Consider the following 10,786-nt stretch of genomic DNA (forward strand, 5'->3'; position numbering starts at 1 on the left):
CACTGAAGCTCTGGGATGTCCAAGTGGCAGGGGTGGGTAATAAGCACAGGCCACTGGGCAAAGACACTGTGGGATGACAGCGGAAGCTTCCATCACAATCCACGTCACACGGGAGAAGCCTGGCAGGAGTGTGAGCAGCCCCGGGAGGAGGGAAATGATCCGCCTCGGTGGGGCCTGCAGGGGACGGGCTGAGCTGGCCGATTCCTTGGAGGAGTGTCTGTCTCTGGAAGGGCTCCTTGCGGGAAGTTTGAGAAAAGGCCCCGTCAACACTGAGCATCTGCGACAGAGCAAGCCCCGTGCCAGGTGCTTCCTCGTTCCGACAGCCATGCAAGAGGTTACCAAGCACTCTGCGAAGTGCCAGGCGCTGAGCTAACGGCGGCCCTATTTCTCGTCTCCACTGGTGTCACCACAGCCTTCAGGGGGACGAACTAATCGCTGTCTCAGAGAACCTGTGGGCAATGGGGTTCACCGGGAACTGGCCTGCTTGGTGACAATCAGCAAAGTAAACCTGCGTCTGTCTGACTCTGAAGTTAGTTCTTTTTCCACCTTAATGGCATCGGCCCCTGCGGAAGTGAACAGAAAGCAGGTGCCAGGCAGAGGGAGCGTGCGCTGCCTGCAGGGAGAAGCGTGTGCACGAGGCAGGACTCACAGAGCAGCGTGGTCGGCGACTCAAACTGCGGTGCGGCTGCAGAGCTCACCGCACGGGAGGGCGCAGAGATGAGGCCGGACAGCAGGACGGGATTGCCAGGAAGAGAGTTTGGCGCTGGTTGCTGAGCAGGAGGGAGTCACCAAGGGTTTTGGAGGAGGATCATGGAGAACACGACCCTCATGCATGACCCAGTTTAAACGTGTGCTGCGGTTGTTAAGAGCAGCTTTATTCACAATTGCCAACACTTGGAAGCAACCAAGGTGCCCTTCAGTGGGTGAATGGATAAATAAACTGTGGTACATTTGGACAGTGGAATATTATTCAATGCTAAAAAGAAATGAGCTATAAAGCCATGAAAAGACATGGAGGAAACTTAAATGCATATTACTAAATGAAAGAGGCCAATCTGAAAAGGCTACATACCAGATGATTCCAACTATATGACATTCTGGAAAAGGCAAAACTATGGAGACAGTTAAAAAGACCTGTGGCTATCAGGAGTTAGAGAGGCAGGGATGAGTAAATGGATTCTTAGGGTAAATCCATACGGTGAAAATACTCTTTATGTTACTTTAAAGGGGGATACATGTCATTATAAATTTGTACAAACCTGTAAAATGTACAACACCAAGAGTGAACCCTGTGGCAGAGTGTGGTGGCTCACGCCTGTAATCCTAGCACTCTGGGAGGCTGAGGAGGGAGGATTGTTGAGCTAAGGAGTTTGAGACCAGCCGGAGCAAGATAGAGACCCTGTCTCTATTATGAATAGAAAAATTAGCCGGGTGTTGTGGCGCATGCCTGTAGTCCCAGCTACTGGGGATGCTGAGGAAAGAGGATTGCTTGAGACCAGAAGTTTGAGGTTGCAGTGAGCTACGATGACATCATTGCACTCTACCCAGGGCCACAGAGTGAGACTCTGTGTCAAAAAACAAAAAAAAAAAAAATAGTGAATCTTTTGTATATTATGAACTTTGAGCGATAATGATGTGTCAATGTAGACTCATTAATTATAACATATGTACCACTGTGGTCGGAAATGTTGATGATGGGAATGCTATGCATGTGTGGGGATAAGGCATATGTTGGAAATCTGTGTACTTTCCACTCAATTTTGCTGTGAACCTAAAACTGCTTTAAAACTAAAGTCTCTTAAAAACTAAAGTCTGTTATAAAAAGAGAAACAAAAACAAAAGCAAATAAAAAACAATTTGGTTATGTTTTTCATATACAATTAGTACATTATACACAGTAATGCTCATATTACTTGAATAAAAGAATATGTTAAATGGAAAAAAAAAAAAAAGCGTGTGCTGAATGAATGTGTGGACGAACGACCCCAGGGTCTGAGGGCAGAAACTGGCGGGGGTGGGAGAAGCCAGCGGGGGAGGAAGTGGAGGCTGTGAGACCTGCAGGTGCAGCTGCAACGTGGCCTTTGTCGGTGAGGTTCTTGCCGCTGCTGCTGAGATCTGACAAGTGTCATGGCCACTCAGCAAAACGGCCGTGAAGGCTCCATCCAGTGTCATGGCCAGGCGTTCTGAGCTCCAGGGGTACAGGGTACAGAGATGTGGGGGGAAGCTGAGGAGAGGTCAGCTGCTGGAGCATTCATTCTGCCTCCACCCGCTCCCTGAAATCCTCCCTGTAGGTCTGGGATCCCTTGGGAGTGATGGGCTGGGCCATACCAGATGACAACTGTCCCCTGCTGCCTTTTCCAGGGATGTAAGTGGAGCAGGTGTTGGCTGTGCTCTGTGCAGCTCACCTGACCCCCTCCCACCCATCCCCGTCGACTGCCAGAGAGTTATTGTACCGCTGGGTAACAAGAGCCTCTGACCTCACTTGCCTGGCAGTGTAGACCCTGTGGCTCACAGGTGGGGTGGGGTGCTGAGGGGCATGCACTGGCATTGGAGGCCTTGCCCCGAGAGCAGCGCAGGAGGGAAGGACCCGGCTCCGCAGGCGGGGCCAGCAGGAAGCTGACTCCCAGAGCCCTCACTCCCAAGGTGGGGGTCCCACAGCCTCAGGTGGGCTCGCTGCTGCCCCTGCAGGCCTCCCCGTGTGAGGCATGAGGACCCACACCCCACCCATCCTGGCCCATCCGTGGCCTGGGTCTCAGGGGTGTGAGGCAGGAGTCACCTGCTCGTAACCATCTGCAGACATTCACACTGAGAAGTGACACGTGGAAGAGCCGTCCAGTCCAGCCGTGGAAACCAGGCTCAGGGAGATTAAGTGTGAACAGGATCAAGTGGGCATCCTCGCACTGTGTGACAGCAGGCCAGTGGGCTACCCTGGGACTTGGGGATGTTGGTGGCTTGACTTGTTAATGGCTGCGGGTGAGCAGGTTTGGGGCCTGGTCCATGGGGCCCCAGCAATACCTTAGTAGAAGCTGGTCTGGCCACTTCTCTCCAACAAGCTGCTCCCTCAGCGCAGCCTCTGTCTTAAAGGGGACATAACCTTCAGCTCCCCATTCCAGAGGGCCCTCTGCCCTGCCTGGCGAGCCTGGAGAACAGCCCCGGGGTGTGCCCGGCTTCCTGGCCCAGCCGGCCCAGGCTCCACCGTGCTCGTGGCCAGCAGCGTGAGCCCGCGTGGCCTCCCGGTCTCAGGGGCAGTGTCTCTCTCCACTGGCCACACTGATGCTAGAAGGGACGTCCTAAAGCCCAGCGCTGTCCTTGCCACCGTGCCCAGAACCCACAGTGTGCTCCCTCCCAAGGGCATTCAGGCCTTCCCCAGCCTGTCCCAGCCAGTCCCCTCCTCCCCCAGACCACAGCCAGGTGCCCAAGTGCCACTTTCTCTGTACACAGTGAGAACATGCAACCCCTGCCTGGACTGGACAAGGGCCACTCTGCTCTGGTCTGTTCCACAGTGTCCCTGATAACTTTATTTCATATTCCCCAGACCAAACTCTGTGTCCCATATTTTTAGAGTAACTTGGAATTCTAATCTTCCCTAAACTGTTCTAATATAAATGTTAATAGCACCTTTTCATTTGCAAAAACATCCAACTTGGACTATAAATGCACCAGTCACACTGACCTGCAGTCCCCTCCAGGCCTGTGTGGAAAGGGAAGCCGCCCTCTGGTGTCCTGTCCCATTCTCAAGGCTCATCCCCCACCCTGGGCACCTTCCCTGTCACACTCCTCCCACTGCTGGGTCTCCGTCCCCAAGGCACCATGTGGCGGGGTGGCGGCCGTGGGAGGACACCGGGCCATGTTCTCCTGAGGTGCATGTGTAGTTCCAGGCAGGATCACGTGAGCATCTTTCTGGGCTCTCACCATGTTTTCCAAGGATCTGTCACCCCAATTGGTGTTCTGTGGCCACCCAGCCCAGGCCAGGAGGCTCCAGGTCCTCACCAGGATCTGCAGCTGAGGGCAGGGCGGGCCTCACCCTGCAGTCCCCTTCTCAGACTGCAAGACTGGACAGTTTCACAGACAGACTCGGCTCCCCAGAGCCACTTCAGCTCCTCACAGGTCACTGGAGCAAATGTCTGCAAGCTTGTGTGCACTGCCTGGAGGTCCCCAACCTTTGCTGTGTGCTCATCAAGGCAGGCAGGGCCAGGGCGGCCCCCTGGTACACGGGGAGAGCAACTGAGGCCGGCAGCTGGGCTGGGCGGAAGCCCCGGATCTGCCGAGCCCTGCCCAGTGCTCTGAGTGATTGTCCAGAGGAGGCAACGATGAAATTGGAACCACCCAGGTCCTTTAAGCCACTAAAAACTTCTGTAAGCCTCTCACAGGCCATTTGGGCTGGGGTCAGAGTGCTGGCATCTTGGGATGGGAAAAGAGAAAGAAAAGAGAGCGCTTCTCAGGAGAGGGTCCCAAGAATGCAGGTGATGTGTCCCAGAGATGCCCAGCCCACCACTAGGCCCCTCTGTCCCAGCCCCGCGCCGCTCCCCCCCACCACCCCGCCTGTGATTGTCACTCACTGTACTCCTGGTCCAAGAGGCCTACACTTCAGGCTTTACCTTGTCCCCAGGGAAACAATCTCAAATGGCTGTGGGGCCTGGGGAGGCAGCTCTGGGAGGGAAGCGCTCCCCTCAAACCTCTCAAGTCCCCTCCACCGTAAGCCCAGACACAGGAACCCCAGTCCTGTCCCAAGGGTGGGTCGGTCCTGCCTCTACCCCAGGGCCAGCGGCTCCTCTGTGCCCAGGAGGCCGGAGCAGTGGGAGCAGGCCTCCTGCCAGCCCCCACCACAGGCTCACGTCCCAGCGAAGATGGTGGGGGTGGAGCCGCAGGAGTGTCCCCTCTGCCAGCCTCTCCCTCAGAAGGGGGATTTGGTGGCTGGGCTCTGGCGGGAAATACCTTCCCCAGGCTCCCTGCACACCTTTCCCTCCACTCAGGTAGCCCAGGCAGAGCTGAGAGCTGAGGAAGGGGCTGGGCCCGGAGGCTCTGGTGCGCTGTGTCAGGGAGCAGAGACTCCACCCCCAGGGCTGCAGGGATGCGGGGGGCCGGGGCATGGAGCAGGGAGGGGGCTGGGGCTCAGCTCAGATCCAGGAAATGCTCCCCTACATTCTAACCCAAGTCTGCCTGGCTCCAGGGACTTCCTGTTATATCTCGTCCTAGTGGGAGTGCCCAGAGCAGGCCGAGTGAAGCCCAGAAAGGACACACGCTGAGGCCAGCCTTGCCCCGAACACTGAGTGTGTTTTTAAACCTGCTCTGCTTTCTTTTCTCACAGCTGCTCCTGGTTCCTGCTTCCCACACTGCAGGATGTAGATCTTCCAGGATCCAAAGGGACTTAAACACCACATGAGGAAGTCAAGAAGAAAGTTATCTTACACCCGTGAGGTTGGGGAAAAAAACAAACCGAGCTGAGAGGGTATCTGAATTAAGTATTTCATGTAGCTGAGAGCTTTGCATATGGATCATTCAAAGACAGTGTCCTCATGGTCCATTCTCAGTCCCCTGGAAACACCCCCTTCCCTGCCAAACCCAAAGCCAGGGCCTTCAGCTCTCAGTGTCCCTGAGTCAATGCTGCACAGACAGCTGGGGCGCCTCCATGTCGTCTGTGTGCACTGGAAGGCCTCAAAGCCACCCGTGTTCCTGCTGTGCCTCCCCCAAGGCCCTGGCCTCATCTGCCAGACCCCTGCATGGCCCCGCTGTCCTGAGCCCACAGCAGCTCCTGCAACCCCATCGGCCCTACTGGGGTGGCTGAGAGGACAGGGGTGCGGGATGGCAGTTTAGATTTTTTAGTGTAAGTATGTCTCATGCAATAATTGGGACATGCTTATACCAAAATAATCATTATCTAAAACTCAAATTTAACTTGGTGTCCTATATGGCCATTTGCTAAACCTGGCAGCCCTACAGGGGTGGGAGCTCAGCCCTGAGCGCACACTGGGTGCCCATTAGCCTCCATCCGAAGGCCGGCCCTACGCAACAGCCCGCACTGTCTCTCCCTCTCACTCCCACCCCTCGCCCCGGGCGTGGAGGGCAGCAAGTGGGGAGCAAGTGGGTCGCTCTGGCGGCAGCGCAGCATCCTCTACCAGCATCTGAGATGGCACCGCTGCTCCCGGGGGTGGGGTGGGGTGGGGTGGCAGGCAGGAAGCTGACATCTGTCCATTAGGCACATCTACACCTGTCCCCGCGGGGTTACCAATATGGTGGCCATGGAAGAGTCAGTGTTTGTCCTAAGTAGATAAGAACTGTAAAAAATTCTCGGAGGAGTATATTGCTTTGTTACTTGCAGTGTTTGAGCTAACTGTGGAGGGACGACAACAGCACTCTGAAGGGAGCAAGCAGCAGCGCAGGATCGCCTGGCCCTGGCTAAGCACTGTGACAATCCACGCTGCCACCTGACGCCCTGCGCAGGGGTCTGGGCAGATGGGGGATATGGCCCAGAGCAAGGGGTCTGCAGGAGTCGGAGCCACCAGCCTCTGCGGAGCGCTATGGACACTTCTGGCCCCTCTGTCCTCAGACTCTTGACTTTTCTCCTGAGATCCCTCCAGTAACTCACCTGTCTTCCCTCCCGCTGCCCCGCCAGGGGCTCCTGACTTTGCACTAGGGAGATGTAAGCTTCCGGCTCATCGGCTCCTTCCTCTCTCCCTTGCTCCAGGGCATGCGCGCTGTCTTCCAGCTTGTTCTTACTTCCCGTCAATGTGCTCAACCATGAGGAACAGCAAAGCGCTGCAGCAAAGCCAGGGCGGCTGCAACAGGCTCGCAGCAACACTGTCCCCGCTGTGCACGGACCTGGGGTGGAGATGCCCCTCTCTGGTCCTTCTTCCACCCAGGTAAGGTTTTTATTTTTCTGGAAAGCTGTCAGCACCCCGCCCCCGCACCCCCTGCACAGGATCCTGTCTTAATCTCCACACCTGGGCCAAGAGGATCCACTCTCGCCCTTGAGATCAAGTGACCTGTGAGACGTGCACATCCAGGTGGGTGGCAGGTGTGCAGGCAGGTGCGGGCCACAGAAGTGCCACCCAAGGAAGAGCGGGAGAATTGCGCTCCTCAGGAAGGGGTGGGTGGGCCTGTGGTGAGCAGGGGCCGCTGGCTGCAGGAAGTGGCACGTGCAGGTTGCCGTACACAGCCAGGGACTGTCAGTGACTCCCAGGGAGTCCCAGGGAACGGCCTCAGGATTCTGTCTGTGAAAGAGGTGTGGGGCCTTCACATACCACTGCATGGTTTTAAATCTTTGTGTCCCTATCATTGAATTAGCATGTCTTTTGAGCACCAGAGAAGGGCCAACAATCTGGAGGAAGAAGGATGTGGGAGGGGCCTGAGAAATGAAAATGAGAAAGTGGAAAAGGCCCCCTCACCCCGGACAGGAGCCCAAGCCCCAGAGACTCCTGCTCAAGTGACCTGCATGTCCACCAAGGCGGGCGGGGGCAGCGTTCAGGGATGAGCTCACAGCTCACAGCTCAGGGCTCGAACCTGTAAATGAGGAAATGGCCTGAGCTGGCTAACGGGGCCTCTGACTCTGTCGCAGAAGGCAGAGTCCCTGTGCTCAAGGGGTTCACCATCCGGCCATGGACCGAAGCCCACACTTCAAAGATCTGATTGTTCTGCCCAGAGACTGCATGCTCAGGGCTGCTGTTTTGGCTGGAACGCTTCGTGCCTGACTCACTACCTTTCAGAGCTCAGGGCCAGGTGGGATTTGGGAAAGCCTGGAGCATCTCCTTCCCAACTGCACCTGATCTCATCCTTTGAAATAATGCAATAATGGCTGGCAGCCACGTCAGCGCTCTGGACAGCGAGGCCGCGGCTTAGCTGTTAGCAAGAAGCGATCACGTACAGATGATCTGTACTGTCCTAGCTCTCCCTGTGCAGACCAGCTTGACTGGGCTTTTTCTTTTTCTTTTTCTTTTTTTTTTTCGTTTCCTACCTTTTTTTTTTTTTTTTTTTTTTAGGAAGCTGCAGATCCATCTGGACGAGTTGAAAAACTGATGCTTTCCCTGTACTCCGGGTGGAGGCAGCTGTGTTCTCTCCCTTAGGCTAGCCGGAGTCCCTGCAGTTCACAGAAGCCAGCGAGCTCCAGAAACACGAGCTAACGAGGCCCCCGGACCCTCGCCTCGCTGACTGGGGGCACCTGTCTTGCTGCGTCACTTACAGGTTGATGGAGGTGGGAAGATAACACCTTTAGCCTGCGTCTCGCGCAGAGGTGGGGCGCCCCTTCTACTCTGTAGATGCCTACTTGAGTCTGGTCTTGGAGAGGAAGGTGACACCCGGGGGATTTGACCAGCACTGGCCCTCACGCTAGCTTTGCCTTGTCCTCCCAGGCCGGCCTCCAGCTGGATCTGCTGCTCCCCACGTGCCAGGTCTCAGGGACAGCTGGGTGGCTACACAGAGCCACAGACATCTGGTCTCTGCCTTCTGTTTGGGAGGGAGGGCAGGGGACGGCAGGAAAGTGCAGCACAGCACAGCGACGGAGAAACTGGGTTTGGGAGTCAGTCAGACCTGGGTTAGGGTTTACCCACTGCGTGACCCAGGGCAAGTCACTCGACCTCGCTGCGTCTCCACTCCTGCCTCTGTAAAATGACGTGGATTGTTTCCCCTTAGAGCACTGATTAGTGAGATGCTCCACGTGAAGCATCTGTTTCAGCGCCTGGCGCACGGCGAGTATTCGTGGCGTGGCTGTTATTGCTGTTCTGCTGTTCCTCCCTCAAGGTAGAGCCAGGATGCCAGCGCGTGCCTCCGGTGCCCGTCACTGGGAAACACCTGGGAGAAGGCACAGCCTGGGGCGAGGGCCATGGTGTGAAGGGCCCGAGGGGGTGTCTGAACTGGGTGGAGGAGGTCTGCGAGGGCCTTTGCTCCAGGGGCTGGGGGAGGCCCATCCTTGTTTCTACCCCAGGAAGAAAGTAACAGAAGCCATCTCTGAGCAGTCTCCTGTGTCGCCTCCTAAGGAAGTAACAGAAAGCGGGCTTTGGATTTGAACCTGGGAAAAGTTACTGAGATTTTTTTATTCTTGCTTCTTTCCCTACCCCCTTTCCCTTCTTGTGATAAAACTTTGGCCTTTGCCCCCACTAAAAAATATGAAAAGCACGAGGATCTTATGGTTCTCTGAGCCAGTCAGAGATAGCAGCCTGGATATCAGACAAAGGAGCAGTCCTGTTAATAATGTGTCGTGGGCCTGACATAGCACCGTGGCCAAGGAGCCTGCCTGCCACATACACGGAGGCCCGTTGTGGAGCATGTTCCTGGGGACTAGAGCTTCCCAAGGGGAAAGGCCGCACAACCTAAGGGGAGACACACACGGAAAATCTCTGAGGAGCTTTGCTAGAACATTTTGTGAAGTCTCACCACCCCAACACACACGTGCACACACACACACACACACACACACCTCTAATCAAGTGTACTGGAAAGTCAGAGGAGAAGATTTCAAAGGTTTGGATCTGAGAAGGCTTTAACTGTCTCCAAGCGAGAGGGTTTGGGGTCAGCTATATTTGTGGCTCACTAACCCCACCTCCGGCTGCAGAGGGGGCTCAAAAAGGACCCACCAAGCTCCTGGCTCCTTCCTGGCTCCCAGATCCTAACTGCCACGTGGACACAAACACACAGAGATACTACAACAGGGAGGCAAGTGGCCTGCACTATCACACTACACGTCCAACCACACATGAACGGTGGCAGCAGGGCACAGACACAGGCAGACACGCATATCCACACTGTGGCCATGGGACCCCCGGCCTGGTGGCTCCTGCAGTCCCAGCAATCTCACAATAGCAGGTGAAACCCACATGGGCACAGCGCTGAGGCCCAGGTAGCCATTCCCCGTGAGCCAGACCCCGCGGGTGGCATGCAGGGCCCCAGAGCACACTCAGAGCTGCTGGGAGCACCAAGGAGCACACTCACTCGGGTGACCAGAGCGTGGGTAGAGAAGCAACCGTGCTGTTACCGGCAGGGAGGCTTCAGGCCTCAAAGCCAACATGCATCCCACAGTGGCAACCTGCCTGCTCCACCCCCATCCTGGGTGGGCCTGGGCCAGTCCCCGTCTGGAAACTGAAGGGCAGCTAGAGTCAGCCTCACCAGCAACAGGCAGAAGGAGCCCAGAATCTGCCTGAGGGTGCCCTGCGGGGGAAGGGAGCCCCTGAAGGTAGGTGGACAAAGTCCAGGCCAGGAATTCTGCCCTTCAGCCTCCTGACCTGCCAGGACTCTCTGGATCCCTGTCCCTGCCCTCAGGGCACGGGGATGCAGGACCACCACAGTCCTGTCTGAGGTCACCTCTGTCCATAGCGTCTCCTGGCTGCCTCTGTCCCAGGCACTGGGCTCCTTTCTAGCTTTCACAGTCCTCCCCTGGTTTCATGCCTGGACTGTTTGATTCATGTCTGGCACCCTTTCCGGACTGTACATTTGCCCGACGGCAGGGACCACGGAGCCAGCTTTGTGTCATTCCCAGTGTCCAGCCTGGCTTTGCACTTCGTGCTCACTGCTGCTTAAATGCAGTAAACATGTGATGCAGCAACATTTATATTCCTCTGACTCTCAGCTCCAGCTGGGCACAAAGATGGCCAGTGTTGTTTGCCTCTTTGTAGGAATGAGGTATGGCTGGTGGGCAGGGCCCTGGGGTCTGAGATCCAGGCCCTGGAGACTGCCTGAGAGCTGGGAATTCGCAGGGGACTCTGGGAAGCTCATCCAAACTCAGCTGCAGTGGGCAGGACAGGTCCCTGAAACTCAACCTAGCAGCCCTCGTGGCTGGGGTGAGACCATTGATCCTTTT

Source organism: Eulemur rufifrons, chromosome 18 (genome assembly GCF_041146395.1).
Source record: "Eulemur rufifrons isolate Redbay chromosome 18, OSU_ERuf_1, whole genome shotgun sequence".
Taxonomy (NCBI): Eukaryota; Metazoa; Chordata; class Mammalia; order Primates; family Lemuridae; genus Eulemur; species Eulemur rufifrons.